This window comes from Ceratotherium simum, chromosome 33 (assembly GCF_057802395.1).
Source record: "Ceratotherium simum simum isolate JZ-2026a chromosome 33, ASM5780239v1, whole genome shotgun sequence".
Classification (NCBI taxonomy): Eukaryota; Metazoa; Chordata; class Mammalia; order Perissodactyla; family Rhinocerotidae; genus Ceratotherium; species Ceratotherium simum.
The window spans coordinates 11,081,843-11,100,265 of NC_141932.1; the positions used below are offsets into that span (position 1 = coordinate 11,081,843).

Genomic DNA, 18,423 nt, shown 5'->3' on the forward strand with positions numbered 1-18,423 from the left:
ACTTGGATTGAATCTGGTCCCTCCACTTGCTGGCCTGTGTCTTTGAGCAGCTCATCCGAGCCTCATCTGTAACACGGGGACAGGGTTGACACGCTCAGTGTCACTGTGAGGATTGAATGAGACAGAAGACTTGAGGAATTGGTTCACAATAGATGCTGAGCAAATATGTTAGTTCCCTAGGGCTGCTGTGACTACTTACCACAAACTGGGTGACTTATAACAGCAGAATTGCATTGTGTCACAGTGGTGGAGGCTGAAAGACCACAATCAAGGTTTCAGCAGGGACACATTCCCTCAGAAGGCTCTAGGGCAAAACCCTTCCTTCCCTCTTCCTGCTTCTGGTGGTTGCTGGCAATCTTTGGCCTTCCTTGCTTTGGAGCATCATAACTCCAATCATTGCCTCTGTTGTCACATGCCCTTCTTCCTTACATGTGTCTGTGTCCAAATTTCCCCCTTTGTATAAGGACACCAGTCACTGGATTTAGGGTCCACCAATGCAGTCTGACCTCATATTAACTTGATTACATCTGCAACTAACCATCTCAAAATAAAATCACACTCACAGGTACCAAGGGTATGAAAGTGAATATATCTTTTTGGGGGGGACACAATTCAACCCACAACAGACGGCAAACATTATCAGGACTATTGGACCCCCTGATGTTCCCACTGTCCATCTCCTTTCCCTACCTTCCCCTTGAGCACCAGACCACCCATCTCTCCAGCTGCCTGCTGGACGCTGGTCTCAATGGGGAGTCCCAGAGACTCTCGAGCTCCCAACATGTGACTCTGACCTCATTGTCTCCATCTCGAGCCCGCCCCAACACTTGAGAGAAATGAAAACACACCTGGACTCAGTCTTGTGCAAATACATTAACAGAAGCTTTATACATAATTGTCAAAAAATGAAAGCAAACCAAATGTGCATCAGCAGAAAAAAGGGTAAACAAACTGTAATACACTGGAATCTTACTCAGCAATAAAGAAACAAAATACTCATACTCACAACAGCATGGATGAATCTCAAAAACACCAATACTGAATGCAAACACCACATGAGTCCAAACTGCATGATTCAAATTATATAAACCAAATGTATCATTTATATGGTTCACTTTTTTCCAAACCTTAAGCCACTTGTTCTACCAATTTGTTAAGTCCTTCCTTTCCTAAATGAATAGACTGGGTGTAGTGCAATGGATTGTGTACAGTGTGTGGGTCCGTTTATGGACTCTGTTCTGTCCACACCACACTCTCTTGATGAGTCTACCTTTATTTCTGTTGACTGGGATTACTTGAAATCAGTATGGGAGAACTGACATCTTAACAATACTGTGTCTTCCCATCCATGAACATGGTATATTTCTTCATTCATGTGGATCATCTTTAATTTATGTAAGCAACATTCTGTATTTTTCAGTATGGAGGTATTGCCTGTTTAAATTTTAAAAATGTTCCAAAAATGTTCCAGAAAATGAGAGGATGAGGCTGGGAAGTGTGTTTCTCTCTTTTCCAGGGAAGTCTGGAAAGGGAGGCCGGTAGAAGAAAGGAGAAAAAGAAAAAAAAATGGAAGGAATAAATGGGGGAGGGAGGAAGAAAGACAAGTGAGAGATGGAAAGAGAGAGAGACTCTTTCCTGTCCAAATCTGTGAAAATATGGATGGCCAGGCTAGCAGCTTTGGTCATCACTGCTCTTAGGAACTGTTTGACTGTCTGAATGTTCACAAAGCAGTCAGGAGAGTGCCTGGACACAAGGAAAACCCATAGGACCCTCTGATTAAGACCCGCTAATGCCACTGGGGTCATCTACCTGGATTGAACCTGGTCCCTGCACTTGCTGGCCTATGTGGATTGAGCAGGAGCCCAAGCCTCGCCTGTGACATGGGGACAGGGCTGACACTCTCACAGTCACTGTCAGGATCGAATGAGACAGGACAGGTAAGGAATTGATGCACAGTAGGTTCCAAGCAATGAGTCAGTTCCCTAGGGCTGCTGTGACATATTACCACAAACTGGGTGGCTTAAAACAGTGAAATTTATTCTTGCACAGTTACGGAACCTAGAAGAGCAAAATCAAGGTTTCAGCAGGGTCACAGTCCCTCAGAAGGCTCTAGGAATCCTTCCTACCTCGTTCTCCTTCTGGTGGTTGCCAGCATCATAACTTCAATCTCTGCCTCCACTGTCATGTGGCCTTCCTCCCTGCTTGTGTCTGTGTCCAAATTTCCCTCTTTGTATAAGAACACCGTCATTGGACTTAGAGCCCTCCAATGCAGTCTGACATCACATTAACTCAGTTACGTTTTTGAAGACTTACCTCTAAATAAAACCACATTCCCAGGACCAGCGTAGATAACTTGAATATACCTTTTTGGGAAACACAATTCAACCCAAAACAGCAGGCATTCATTATGAGGATTATGGGACCCCCTGATGTTCCCACTGTCCATCTCCAGTCCCTACCTTCCTCCTGAGCTCTGGACCATCCATCTCTCTAGCTGTCCACTGGAGGCTGGTCTCCATGGGGAGTCCCAGAGTCCCTCGAGCTCCCAACATGTGACTCTGACCTCATCGTTTCCATCTTGACCATGACCCCCAACACTTGAGAGAAATGAAAACACACCTGGACACAGTCTTGTACAAATATGTTCACTACAGCTTTATTCATAAGCACTAAATACTGGAAAGAACCCCAATGTGCATCAACAGAAAAATGGGTAAAATGAGGTGTGATACACTGGATTCCTACTCAGCAATAAAGGAACAAAATATTGATACTCACACAACACGGATGAATCTCAAAAAACACAATACTGAGTGAAAAAACCACAAGAGTACACACTGCATGATTCCAATTATATAAACTAATGATAAAATTTATGAGGTTCATGTTTTCCAACCTTGATCCACTTGTTCTACCACATTTGTCAAGAAGACCTTCCTTTCCTAATTGAATAGACTGAGTGCTGTTCAGTGGACTGTGTACAACATGCGCGTCTATTTATGGGCTCTGTTCTGTCCACACCACACTCTCGTGATTACTCTACTTTATAGTAGAGTCTGTTTTTCTGCAATGGTGTTCTTCTTTTTCAAGATTATTTTGTTATTCTGGGTCCTTTACATTTCCAAATAAATTTTAGAATCAGTTGGTCAATTTATATATATATATATATATATATAAAATTATATATACTTATGTGTTAAACTTATACATATATATACTTAAACATCCATACATTCATATATATACGTCTGTTGACTGGGATCACTTTAAATCAACATGAAGAAAACTGACATCTTAACAATATTGTGTCTTCCAATCCAAGAACATGGTGTATTGCTTCATTCATTTGGATCTTCTTTAACTTCACTCAGCAATACTCTGTATTTTTCAGGGTGGAAGTACTGCATGTTTAAATCAAAAAATTGATCCTTGGTACTTTACGGTTTTTGGTGCTGTTAAAATGGGCTTGGTTCCATTTGTAGGATTATTTTTTTTTTATTTTTTGGTTATTGCAGTAACATTGGTTTATAACATTATATAAATTTCAGGTGTACATCATTATACCTCTATTTCCTCATAGATTACATCATGTTCACCGCCCTAATACTAATTGCAACCCATCACCACACATATGTGCCGAATTATCCCTTTCACCCTCCTCCCTCCCCCCTTCCCCTCTGGTAACCACCAATCCAGTCTCTGTCTCTATGTGTTTGTTTATTGTTGTTGTTATCTACTACTTACTGAAGGAAATCATATGTTATTTGACCTTCTCCCTCTGACTTATTTCACTTTGCATAATACCCTCAATGTCCATCAGTGTTGTAAGACCTGAAACTATGAAACTTCTAGAAGAAAACATAGGCAGTACGCTCTTCGACATCGGTCTTAGCAACATATTTGCAAGCACCATGTCTGACCAGGCAAGAGAAACAATAGAAAAAATAAACAAATGGGACTACATAAAACTAAAAAGCTTCTGCACAACAAAGGAAACCACCAACAAAACGAAAAGACAACCTAACAATTGGGAGAAGATATTTGCAAACAATACATTTGTAGGATTTTTAATGCCACATTCAAACCTTTGATTTCTTTCCACCAAGGCTACTTTAAGAAGTGACTGCTGTGATATCTTCCTGTCTTCGTTTGGGTGCAGAAGGTAAATTTCGGATCCTGTTCATTCATCAGGTGGTCGTGTGACCATTTGGGAACCTTCCTCATTTGTTTGGTTTGTCTCTATAGGGGAGACCATGAGCTGCTGCTTGACTTTCCAGTTCTCAACCCAGAAGTCCACTCTTGAGCTCAGCTTTCAAAGAGAGAGGCAGAGGAAGGTCCAGTGGGAGGGCATTCCAGGAGGAAGGACCTCAGCGTGCAAGGTCAGAGGTCTGATGCTGGTCCCCTCCAGAGTCAGGAGAAACTCCCGGTAGGACATTTCTGTTCAAAGCGCAGGGATCCAGCAAGTTTTCAGCATGCATTTTGTGCCAGAGGCTCTGACAGGATTTTGCTCTCGGAATTTGTCATCACAACCTTGCAGATATTGTCTCTCATTTGTGTTTCACAGAACAGGAGACTGAGTCACAGAAAGGGAGCATTTGTACTGTCACTTAGTAAAGGCGCAGAGTGTAGACTCGAACTTGGAATTCTTTGGTTCTAAATCCTGCGTTCTTTCCAGTATTTAGAGGGATTTTGAACTCTACAGGAATCAGCCCCGACTTTTCTTTACCCTGCAGGGGCCGTGATCCCTCAAGCCAGGGCCAAGTCTCTGCAGTTTCTCACCTGTGGATCTTGATCTCTGACTACTCACTACCGGTGGCCTCCTGTTCCCGTGGGTCCTAAGGCTTCATCCCATGAAAGCTGAGGGATGCATAATGGAGCTCTTCGTCCTCCCCTGAGCAGGGGGCAGCCACATCTGGGGGAGAGTGGTCTAGGGGGCTGTCTGCCTGGGATTCAATCAGGGGACCCTGAGTGGAGGGAGAGAGAAGAGAATGAGAGTGGAACAGCAGAGACAGGAAAAGGCAGGAAAGCCCATGATTTCCTCCTTCCATTCATCCCACACACATTTTTGTTGAGATCTCCTTGACTCATGCTTTCCTTGAATATTTAATACTTAATGAGCATCCTATTTGTTTCTTACTAATTTCATTAACTTCTCACAACAGCCTCATAAGAAACATACTATTATTGTCTCCATTTTATAGATATGAAAACTGAGGTTGAACCAAGTAAGTAGCATTCTCAAAGCCCTTAGTGAAACCAGGATCCCATCCTGTTCTTTCTGACCGCAAAGCTTGAGGCCCCCTGTGTGAGGCCCTCATCTCGGTGCTGGATATCCTGTGAGGAACGGGGCAGACACAGGCCATGACCTCATGCAGCTTACTCTTTTATTGAGGGAGGCAGCAAAACATGTGAGTTAAACTAATAAATATCTAATTATAAGTTATTATGTGATAGAAAGTAACTGGGTAAGTGAGAATTACAGGTCCTTGAATCAGGCATGACACCTGTCCTTGGGAAAGCCACAGTTTCATGTGAGGCCAAGACAGGCAAAGAAATTATGTCCCTGTGGTAGGCAGAATAGCAGCCCCCCAAAGATGTCCGCATCCTAATCCCCTGGAACCTGTGAATGCGCTACATTACATGGCAAAAGGGACTTTGCAGATCTGGTTACGTCAAGCCTATTGAGGTGGGGAGATCCTCCTGGGTTATGTGGCCGGGCCCGATGTAATCACAAGGGTCTTGACAAGTGCAAGAAGGAGGCAGAGAGAGATTTGAAGATTCTGTGCTTCTGTCCTTGAAGACAGAGGAAGGAGCCGTGAAACAAGGAACGCAGGCGCCCTCTAGAGGCTGGAAAAGGCAAGAAAATGCATTTCCCCCTGGAGCCTCCAGAAGGAACGTAGCCCTGCCTGCCAATGCCTTCATGTTAGCCCAGTGAAACCCGTTTTGGACTTGTGACTTCCAGAACTGTGAGGTAATAAATTTATGTTGCTGGAAGTCACTGAATTTGTGGTGATTCATGACAGCAGCAACAAGAAAGTAACACAGACTCACACAGAGCGATTGACAGGCGCTGCCTGAGGAGCGTCCTTCTTTGCTGCTCCTCTCGGCAACAGAACTGTTCACCAGAATTGTTAATGTTTGTGCTCCTCCTATTCTCTCCTGATTGTTCAAATTAAGATTCTTACACACACACAACCGCTTCCCGACACTGCTGGTATCAAGCACACCAGTGACCTCTGCTGGTGAATCCAAATGGTCACATTTCAGTCCTCACCTCTCTGGACTTGGCAGCAGCAGGTCATCCAGGAGCATGGCGTCCCTAGATGAAAGCCCTTCTTTCCTTGACTACAAGATATCACACTTTCCCAGGTCCACGGACCTCACTGGGAGCCCCGTTGCTGGCTGCTCTCCAACCAAATGGAGAACGAAGAGCATTAGAGGAGGGAGGACCAGCCCATTCACAGACCCAGAAGCACAAGTAACCTTGTTCTGGTAGATGACGATGAAAAGTCCAAGGCGGATGGAGTAGAGCGGGAGGTGGGGGGAGTGGAGGAAGTGGACGGCACAGTGGGGCTGGGATCAGGGTAAGGCAAGCCAGGCACTCGCCAAAATGCAAAATTAAAAGAGTTGCCAAAAACCTCAGTAATTCAGATAAAAAATGTTTGAATGCGAGATTTGTAAATCAAAAAAGAATGCAAAAAACAACAAAAACAACGTGGAGAATAAAAATCAAAAATGTAAATAACCCAGCATTAGTAAGAGTGCCCTTCAGAACCAATTGGAGTCTGAGGCAGAAGAAAAAATATGTGCCCCGTGTGTATGTTTTTGTGTAATTTTAACGTTCATTTTTTCTATAACATTCAAATATTATTAAACACTTGAAAATTGCTGTGTATTAAAACGTTATTAAGTCTAAAGGTTTCTGTGTACTCAAATCAGAATTTGTTATAATGTTGCTTTCCTGACTTTACTGGAAACAAACGCAGAGAGAATAACTTCAAATTCTCCTTCTCTGCTTCTCTCCTTTTCAACTGAGAATACTGCCACGTGTGACAATTTCTCTTGATCAAGTTATGATCTTAGGGAATTAATAACTAACTTCAGTCGACTGATTCTGCCATTATTTACATTTTTGATAATTTGCTCATCATTAATTTTGTTTTTTAAAAATAGTGTATTAAGATATTATTTGTCTCGGTTACTGAGATTTCTTGCATCCCCTTAAGATCTGCCTCTGAGGCGAGTGCCTCACTCTCCTCACCCTAACCCTGGCCCTTCTGGAGAGGTAGGTGCTGAGAGGCCAGAATATGAAGGGCTGCGGGCTGAGGAGTGTGAGCTTCATTCTCTAGGTCAGAGGGCGGCAAACTACAGCCCATGAGTCAAATCTGGCCCCATACTTGTGTTTGTAAATAAAGCTTTATTGGAACACAGCCACGCTCATTCCTTTAAATATGGTCTGAGGCTGCATTCATGCTGCAGTAGCAGAGTTGAGTGGCCGCAACAGACACTCTATCCGCCCACAAAGCCAAAAGTATTTACTATCTGTCCCTTGAAAGGAAAACTTTGCTGGCCTCTGTTCTAGATGATGGGGGCAAACAGATGTTCAAAAGCAGAGGAATTGGACAATGATGGCTTTTAGATGATCGCTGTGTGTGAGGGATGGGAGGCGAGAGGCAGAGAGATGAGGGGTCCAGGAAAGAGATCTTGAAGCCTCAGCAATGACGGGGGTCAAGTTGGAGAGAGGGAGACTGATGCTACCTGTTCTTAACTGGAAAAATGAACAAGACGTGGTGAATTTTTGGCTGTAGCTGAAGAAAGGGATAGAGAGAGAGTGACACATCTGTGCATGGACTGAAGGAAAGAAGTGGGGGCTGTCATGCTGTCAGCAAGTTGAGGTATCCAGCGTGGGGGGAGGAGGCAGAGGAGATGAGGAGAGCAACATGGGCCATGCTGGGTGGGTCAATCCAGGGGGCCATTCTAGAGGAGGTGTCCAGGCAGGATGCCAGATTGGGAGATGTCCAGGTCACTCACCTGGGAGAATGAGCTCATGAGAGCATCTGCACGCTCCACGCCCATGTCCCCCACGCTCGCTGCTGGTCTTGCTGCTTTTCTCCTGCAGGACCTCACTCTGTGTGAAGAGACCAGAGAGACTCTCAGTCGGAACAGCTCAGGGTTCAGTGGGCAGACTGACCCCTCCACTGTTCTCTGTTAAGGGGCTGGAGGAGTGACTGAGGTGGGAGAGGGGTGGTCCCATCCCAGAGACCCCAGGTTGAGAGCACACACTCCCCCCTCCTGGACAGTGGGGCTCGGGATTGTGACAGACTCACCCGGGTGCCTGGACCTCCTTCCTGCCTTTGATTCAGGCTCAGGACCCACCCAGTCCCCCAGCTCTGGCTTCAGGGATCCGTGGCTGCCTGCCCTCCCACCCCAGGGGTCTCCCTCCCTCCCCAGGTCCCTGCTCACATGATGACGATGACGCAGAAGGACAGGAACAGCAGGGCTGTAGCACCTGCTCCCCCCACGGCCCCCAGCACCACTCCTGATAAAGGCCACGCATTTCCTGCAGAGGATTGGATTATTAGTGATTCCCCTCTGAGAACTCGGTCTCTTCTCCTCCCACTCCCTGCAGGACCCCACACGTCTGTGTTCAGGCCCCTTTGCCAGATACAGAAACAGGGACATGGGTTGGGGCAGGGGCAGGGGTTGGATGAGGAGAGTGAGGCATACAAGAGCTGGGTTGCAGCCTGTCTTTATTTAAAATGTTGACATTTTGTTCATTGTGGCATTTATTTTGAATTCATTTTTAAATAAAAAATATTGCATCATAATATTTTTTATTGCTATGTTTTTTTGGTCTTCTCTTTAAACTTTTGACCTACTGTAAGTGCCTCACTCGCCTGACCCTCACCCCAGTCCCGCAAAGCTGGGACCTTGTGTCCCCAGACACACCTGTCCAGGACCCAGCCCCTCTCCTACAAGACCCACCTCCTTCCCTGGCTCCCCCTCCAGCCCTCGCCCCACCCCACAACCCTGGCCTGGCAGGAAGACGACAGTGACACTCTGAGTCCCAGGGAATTTCCAGGTCTCACAAACGAGCACAGAGCAGAGCTGAGCTCCCCTCTGAAGCTCAGGGGGCTGCTGGGTGGACTGTGGGGTGGGGCGGGTGCTGTCCTCCTCCTCCATCCCCTGCCCCATCCACCGGCACACTCACTCTGCAGAGAGAGGCTCAGGGAGACATGCAGGGAGCCCCAAGGGTGCTGAGCTTGGCAGGTGAATTCGCCTTCATGACTTGACTTCACGTGGGGCAGCTCCAGGACCCCAGGGTTTGAGGGCTGTGAGGGGCTCAGGGTCTGGCTTCCACGGGTCCAGCTCAGCCTGGCTGGGGGGTTGCTGTCGACAACACAGACCAGGCGCAAGGACTGGCCCTCCAGGACTGAAAGAGATGAGCCATTCTTCAAGATTGTGGGTGCTGGAGAATAAGAGACAGAAGGTCAGAGTGAAAAAGAGATCAAAAGAGGAAGGATGCAGAAGGAGGCAGGATGAGGACAGACACAGAGATATAAGCTGAGGTGCAGGAAAATGCTCACTTTCACCCCGCCCTTGTGGGACTGTAAACTTGTCCATCTTCCTTGCAGAACAACTTGGCCACATCTCTCAATATTGGAAAGAACATTTGAAACAGCTATATTTTGCTTTTTGGAACTTTTCCCACAGACTTGCACGCACACTTGTGAAAGGAGACACAAGATTGTTCATTGCAGCATTTCTGTTAATAGAATAAAATGAATGCCATGATTTTCCATTAACAGAAGACACATATAAATCAGAATCCAGCCGGCCCGTGGAATACTGACAGTGACGGAGAAGAATGGAGACAGTCTGTACTACTGATGTCAAATGACCCCTAAGATCCTTTAGGTGAACAAACCAAGGCTCAGAGCAGCCTATGGACACTGGTCACTCCCAGGAGGGGGCTGGGCATCTCAGCACAGACTCTGCTGTGAATTTTATGTGTTTCAGCATGTGAATATGTTACCTGTTCAAAATTACCTAAATAAGCAACTGGAAGGGAAAATTAAAAGATAAAGCTGGGAGAGTCATCAAGAGACAAATGATAAGGGGCCTCGAGACGCGAGCTGTGCTGTAGGAATGTTGCCCTGTTCTCTTTATGGAGCTGAGGGGGATCGAGAAGTCTGAGGAGAGTGAGGGGTCAATGGGGGCCATGGGGGCTGAGGATGGGAGGGGCCACTGGCATCACCGACAAGGGGTGCTCTGATCACCATGTTGAGTCCAGCATGAGGCAGGGACCCTGGAAGGGGGCTCCTTCCTACCTGTGCTGTTTCCTTGGAAGACAGTTACAGTCAAGTTCTGTGGAGAATCTGGGAGAGAAAGACATGGTGGACCGTCTTGAGTGGTGAGGGCTGTGTGGACATCGGCCCTTGTCCCCACGAGCTGCATAAATGGGGGAAGGGTGGAGGCAGGCATCCCCAGGACCCGCTCCCAGCATGCATTCTGGGACCCAACACCCAGTGTCTAAGGCCATCACATTTTCATCCCCATTGCCCTCAGGACCCCATCAGGGACTGAGGCATCCTGGCCCAGCACTCACAGGACACGTTGAGGTGGATGGTACTCGTCCTGGTCACTCCAGCCCTAGGCAAGGTCACCTGACAGGTGAGGCTGGTGCCATGGTCCTGGGGCCGTGGGGTGAGGGTGAGCACCGAGGAGAGGTGGGTCCTGGGGCCCAGGGAGGTGAGGGCAGCTGATGTCCAGGAGAAGATGGGGGGTGTGCCCCGCTCACAGCCCCACGGCACAGAGCATGTCAGGTTCCTGGGGTGGCCAGACTCCAAGGTCCCCGAGATGAGGATGTGAGGTGTCTGGGTCAGGGCTGGTGGGAGAGAAAGAGACATGAGAATCAGTAGGGAGTGTCTGAAGTGCAGCCATGAGAGAAGACTCAGTCTTCAGTCTAGCTCCTGCCTCTAAACTCTGACACGCTGTACCCCCAACCCCTTCCAGGAGCAGAGTCTTATCCCAGTCGTGTCCTGGGACTCCTGTGTGCTTCCCCTGTGGTCTCTCCTGGAGCCCTCTCCTTACCCATCACACACACAGAGACATGGTTGTCTGTGTAATTATATTTTGTTCTTCCTCTCTCCACCCAAAAAAAGTATGTTCCGTTGTCAGTCCTCCTGGCATCTCTGATGTCCAGGGAGCAGTTGGAGGTCCGGGAGTCCCAAAGGAGGTGGAATCGGCCCTGGGTCTCCTCCTGTACTTTACGATCTGGGTTGTTTGTGGCCACTGGAACATCTTGGTCTGTGTTGGCCCCTTCCCGGAACCAGTAGCCGTGAGCTGGGGTAGAGTTAGTCCAGCCATCCCGGGGGTAGGAGACAGTGCAGGGCACGTGCACACACAGACCCTCCTGGACCATCACTGTCTTTTGCACTTCCAGCTTGTAACCCTTGTAATTTTTCCAGGGCTCCCTCTGGCCATCGGCGTCCCCCCTCCAGCAGAGCAGGGCCAGCAGCAGCAGCAGCAGCATGTCTGGGGTTGGCAGTGTCAGGTTCATCCAGGGAAATTCTATTTTCAGCGTTCTCTATCGGGAACTAAAAGTTGCAGATTTAGAGGAGGCTCTTACCAGAAGATGAGGGTGAGGTCATAACAGTGACCCTCCTCAGAGGAGGAACTTCACACCCAGACAGAGCTGGGGCTGGGGCAGCTCATGGAGTCAACCATCCACCACCCCTCCAAGTCCACTCCTGGGGACCCCGGGCCAGAGAGGGTGAGATCCCCACCCACATTCACACTTCATGCAGGGCGTGGGTCTCATCTCTGGCCTTCCAGTTGATGTCTTTCTCCGCAGGAGTACATTTTCTGTAAAGTAAAAATGTGTCTCTTCTAATCAGATCTCCTATTTCAAGCCTATAGATGTTTCTGGAGTTCAATCCAGTCAGGTGTGCAACTCAGGGACAAAGGAGATGAAGGTAGCCAATTGTCATCGCTCCCTAAGCATCCACATGATGGGCATCTTCTCTTGGTCATGAGGTCACACACTAGCCCTGGATGCAACCCTAAGAGTCAATGTCCATTGGGGAGACAATTGGTATCCCGGCACCAGAACCTCCCTGTGATGGGAAGACATGGAGACACGTGGAGATAACACAGAGTGAGTAACGTTAGCCTGGGGGTCGTCAACTCTCAGGGATGGTGAGGACTTCCTGAGGGAAGAGACACACACCTGAATTCACAGAAGGTTATTTTTAACTGTGTGGTGGGGGCGGGGAGGAAGTGGTGGGATCCTAGAAGGTGATGCCTCCTCTGACCCATGTCGATTTTCTTGAAATATTTTTTGGGGAAACATAAGACATACAGAGAACTGTCCCCAAAAGAACAGCACAGAAATTCACCAAAAATGAATGCCTTTCAAGAAATATATTGTTGGGAGCACCCAGGACCTCCGCCTTGGTCCCCCCCGTATCCCCACACCCCACTCTACCCAAGGAGCCCCAGCCTCACTGTAATGCTATCTTATTCCTTGATTTTCTCTATAGTTTTATCATGCAAGCATACTGCCTTTAATACCATGGCTTTGCACATGCTGTTCTTAAGACTTGTATACATAGAAAAAATTACAGTTTGTTTTCCTCTATTCAACTTCATGAATCTGCCCATGCTATATTATCCCCTTCCCAGAACTATCACTGAAAACCAAGAGTACAGTCAGTGCTGTGATCATGGAGAAGGAAGGTGCAGAGTTTCAGCCTGCATAGGCAATCCCACAACATCACCATTTCCTGCATTTTCAGCTGGAATCTCAGCCTGCAGCCCCATCCTCCCACCGGGCCCCATGTCCTGGCCACTCACTCTCTCCCTGCTGGGACAGTTGCAGCATCTGTGATCAGAAAGGCTTGCCCATGCTCTGCCTGTTTCCCATGGTCCCCAAGTTGCAAAGAAAAGCAGAAGGAGAAGGAGAGACATGAGGAAGCCACAGAGAATCTGTGTGCAAAAGAGGAACTATGACCGACAGGCCATCAGAGCTGGAGGACCTTCTAGTACCAGTTCTCCAGTTTGCAGAAGAAGGCAAGGAGGTCCAGAGTGGGCAAATGAATCGGCTGAATCACACAGCTGCCATGTATTATGTGCCATTGATTATACTGGAACCCACTTCAGCAATTTTTGTCTGCCCAAGTTTCATTGGGCTGGAAGACAGGAAGCTTACTTAATCGGAAAGGGAAGAATTGTCAACTCATCCCATGAGGTGAGGGAGGAAATTTCATTTATTTAATCACTCATTCATCAAACAACCATGTGCACTGTGCCTTCAGTTTTCCAGTAAAGGGGTGAAATGACATACCTAGCCTTTGCCTTTGAGGAGAACAACAAGTGATTGGGAGAGACAGGTAACCTGACAATTCCAGTGCCACAGGATAGTTGGCTCTGATGAGTGGAGCCCACCTGGTGTGAAGGGGCTCTTGCTCTTCTGGACTGGAAGGTGAGTCTCAGGGAGGACTGGGCCAAGTAGCCATGGTAAAAACTCTCAGGCAGTCACGAGGGATGTGAGTTCCACATGTGACCCTGGTACCCTGGGAATTCTTTGACTCTCAGGTATTATGTTCTCATTCCCACTCACTCCCCCACTGTGCTGGAGATCCTCTGCCAGCTACCAAGTTCTGTGTTCCGTTTGTGATCAACCGCACCTCTGCCTCAGTAGGGATCAGGCCTCCACCCATAGGGGGCACCCCCTCTGTCAAGGACTCACCTGGCTCCTGGAGATCCCTAGGAAAAGACCAAGGTACTGTCCGTGGTGCTGATTCAGAGCTGCGTGCTGACTTTGGAGATGTCTGCAGCTCTGTAGGTGGGCCTGATAACATAGCACAGGGACCTTATGCTTGGAGTCAGGAGGGTCAAGGTATCAGATGTGCTGGGAAGGGCTCAGGTCTACCTGGCAGGAGGGGCTGAGGGAAAGGGAAGATCCGTACTTCCCCTCCTTGCCCTGTCCATGCTCAGGAATGTCCTGTGAATAATGCCAGGCTATTGTCACTGGTCCCAGTGCAGGGAAGGTGAAGGCTCTATGCTGACCCTTTACATCTCTGTTCCCATTTCATTTTACCAGCATCCCTGATAAAGAGGGGTAATCCCTTCATCAGACAGAAGAGGGAGCTGACACACAGCCAGGTGAGTAGCCATAGGAACTAATCTCCAAAGACAACCTCACACAATCCCGCCCCTCCTTTATACAAACACAGTGCTCCTCTCCTTACAAGATGCAGTTTGTTATTATTATCTTCTCCTCTTGAACCTACATTGGGTCCGTGACTGCATGACCAATGGAATGTGGATGACAAGATGATCTGAGAGTCATACAGTTCAGAATTTAGAAGGCCTGGCAGCTTCCACTCCTGCCCCTTGGATCTCTGGGCATCTGTGTAAGCAATTCAGGGGACTCTGATGAGAAGAGAGGATACATAGAGGAACCCTGAGTGGTCAGACGTCCAGTCCCAGTCACTGCCATCATCCCAACAGGACTGCCTGAAAGAGCCCAAAGCAAAACTAGGAATGAAACTACCCAGCCAGGCTCTGGCCAATTTATAGCTCTATGAAATAGAATAAAATGATTGTTTGGGCCACTGAGATTTAGAGTGGTTTGATCTTCAGAAAAAGATAAATGAAACAGTAACCACAAACATCATAGCTAATATGGAAAAAGTAAACCTGACAAATTTTTCCTCATATTGTATTTAAAAGATGACTTTAAGAGTGTGATCTGAAGCCTTCTGTGACGATACCTGTGGAGGCTTTGCCAGGTTGGAACTACATTTCCCAGAATCATCTTCACTATTTGCTTGCAGGTTAAAGTTAGCCCAAAGAGAGGGGAGAAGTTGAAGTCGCAGCCACCAGGCTCTGAGGGTCAGTTCAGGGGCAGGTGCTTTTTCAGCTGTCACACATCATCTGTTATCTGTTGGCTCATCTTGCTGATGAGACACAACAGCTGCTCAACTGCTGGGAGGCAAGAAGGGTGGTGGGGGAAGCCACCGGCTGGACTTCAGGAGACAAGAAGGATTAAGATGCAGTATATGGACTGGTGATCCAGGTGGACATAGGTGGCTCAGGGAGATATTTACAGTGGCGTGCACAATACAAGGCAAGAGCATACTAAGAGATTATCCAGGTCTCTTTGACCTGGCCATTAGGGCCATTTGCCTATTCATAGGAGCACCATCTTCCTCAGAACAAAGCGCAGGAAACAGCACATCTCAGTACTCAGTTCCCAATGCCCAGCTGTGTGTCTGTCTGTCTGTCTGTCTGCCTGTGTGCATAACCTGAATATTGGGCTCCCAGGCCAGTGGATGGTCAATTTTATGTGTCAACTTGACTGGGACATGGGATGCACAAATAAAATGTTATTTGTCAGTGTGTCTGTGACAGTGCTTCCAGATAAGATTGGCATTAATTGGTGAACTCAGTAAATAGACTGCTTTCCTCAATGGAGGTGACATCATCAAATCCATTGAGGGCCTGTATAGAACAAAAAGTGACGCAGGTCAGATTTCCAGGATAACTGGATTCCAGCATCCCTGGGACATGGATCTCAGGTATTTGGGTCAAGGCTAGGGAAGATAAAAGGGCTGACCTTGGTTTGGGGAGGGAACTCCCTCTGCTGGAGCCTTCCAGGGTCCTTGAAGGCTTCCAATGACCTTGTATGAGAAGAAAAGTCTCCTTTTCTGGAACTTACCCTGCCTGTCACATTCAGGAACAGTTTATTATTTGGAACTGTATTTCAGGTAATACCTCTCTTCCCTTGAAAGAAGTGAGCCGTCTTGGCCCCCGTATGCACATCTCTGATGCTCAGGGAGCAGTTGTAGGTCTGAAGATCACCAAGGAGGTGAGGTGGAATCATACCTGAGTCTTCTCCTGCACTTCTTGGTTGGGGTCATTTGTAGCCACTGAGGCATCCTGTCAAGGAGTGGGGTCCCATCTTGGCACCAGTAGCCATGAGCTTGGTCAGAATCCATCCAGTAGAATTTTGGGTAGGAAATGGTGCAGGTCACAAGGACACACAATCTCTCCTGCACTGTCACCAGCTCCTGCATCTCAAGGTCATATTTTGGACCTGAGCCAAAGCTGCTGGAGAGAAGGAGACTCAGACTCCACCCTCACTCCCCACCCTGGACCCCTCTGGCTCCTGGTCCGCTCACCTTCCTACAGCATGGACTGCAGCAGCACTACCAGCAGTAGAAGCATCTATTGAACCATAAATGCCAGGTACTTTCCTGGGACAGTCTGGTCACCAGAGTCCCTTACTATGGGAAGAACAGTTTGAGAAAAACAAGAGTAAACCACAAAAAGAAAGCGAGTGAACATGAACAGGATAGTAATTGTGCACATAAGTGCAACTTCAGATCCACAGCTGCTAGAGATGAGGAGGTTCTTGGAGATCAGCCATCGCGACTTCCCTATTCTGTAGAGCTCAATATAGTTCTAGAGAAAGCAAAAGTCACACTGGCTGATGCGACTTTCATACTCAGAAGGGTTTACAAAAAATTGGAATTATTTTGCTTTGCACAATCAGAACTTCCTAGTGAATTTTTTCCCTGGAAAATGTTTCCCAGTGAATCAATTCCTCTATGGAGCCAAGGCTATTTGGGTTTTTCATTTCTTCTTGAGACAGATTCCATAAATTATATTTTTCTTATTATTTTATATATCATCTGAACTTGAAATGGATTAGCATATATTTGCGTGAAATATCTCTTATTTTGTTCGTAAATCAAGTGATTGAATCAAAACATACATAGAGAAAACAGTTCAGATTATAGAGATACACTAGATCAGTTTTCAAGGTGATGACATTCCTGGAACAACCACGTTGAGCAAGAAGCCCCACCAAAACCCATTCCTAGTTACTCCTCCCCCATCCCCCCAAAAATTAACCACTGTAATGACTTCTATCATCATGGATTAGCTTTATCTGTTTTTGATTTTTCAGTAATTGAGATCTTCCACTATGTGTTCTCTTGTGTCTGGCTTCCTGTGCTCAACAGTTTTGTTGTGAGAGTTACTCACATGTCAGCAGTTAATTCATTCTCACTGTTGAAGGAATTCCATAGTGTGCATATACCACACTCCATATAACCCATCTACTTTTGATGGATGTTTGGGTTATTTCTAGACTGGATCTATTCTGAAGAGTGCTGCTATAATCATGTCTTTTGCTATAAATACGTAATTTTGTTGGGTATATTTTTAGAGTGGCATTTCTCAGTAATGGGGTACTTGCATATTCAGTTTCAGTAGGTACTGCCAAACAGTTTTCCTAAGCAATTATAAAATTTACATTCCAATCATGAGCATATGAGAGTTCCAGCGGTTTCAATTCTAGACTATACTTGGTATTTCCTTGTTCTTTTTTTGGTATGTTTTGTTTTCATTTTAACCATGTTAAAGATAAGTGGAATTTCCTTGTGGGTTTAATTTGCATTTCATTGATGACTAATAAGATTGGGAAACATCTCATATGTTTATGGGAAGTTTGACCATCTTTGTGTGTGAAGGGTGTAAGCTGTTTTCTAATTTTTCTCTTTGGTTTTTGATCTTTTTCTTATCAACTTTTGGAAGATACTTAAATACTCTGCATAAAAGTTATTTCTTGGATATTTTTATTGCAAATATCTTCTTCATGGCATCTATAGAAATAGAATTTCTTTATTCTAATGTAGTTAAGTTTATCAAACTTTTCTTTCATTATTAATAAATATTTGCCCAATTTAAGTAATCTTTGCATATCCTCAAGAATACACAGATGATTTTCTAATAAAGTACCTGAAGTTTTACTATTTACATTTAGATATCTCAACAGCCAGTCGTGATCTCCGTGTATTGTGTAATGTAGGTGTTACCATTCATTTTTTCCCATATGCATATCCAATGGATCCAGCACTGTTTCTGAAAGGGACATATTTTCCCCATTGCACCTAAGTATAGGTCTTGTCATAAATCAAGTAATTTTATATGTGTAGGTTTGATTCTGAATATTCTATTCTGTTCTATTGGTCTATCCTAGTAACAGGCCCACTTGAGCTTAATTAATGTACAGTTATAACAGGTCTTGATGTCTTGTAGTATGAATATACTACAACTTTTGACTTTTTCATGATTTTTTTGCCTCTTTTAGGTCCTTTCCAACGAATTAAGACTTTCTAGATAATGATTGGCACCATATTCAATCTATTGGGCAAGAACATGGAAAGAGAACCTCTCTGAGAAACAAGGTCACAGGGAAGACCAAAGCTAAAAGTGGAGAAGTAAAACATTAAAACCCCCTTCCAAAACCCAAATATAATCCTAAGTAAAGATAGAGGAATTTGAAGCTCTGGTGACTGAAGGTAACTACACAAACCACAAAACCAAAATCCAGCTCAATTATGACTG

At 46.2% G+C, this 18,423-nt stretch overlaps 1 pseudogene; it reads right to left on the minus strand.

The window, feature by feature from the left end:
- Positions 1-4,775: 4,775 nt before the first annotated feature.
- LOC101398224 (sialic acid-binding Ig-like lectin 8) lies at positions 4,776-11,536 on the minus strand (annotated as a pseudogene).
- Positions 11,537-18,423: the final 6,887 nt, after the last annotated feature.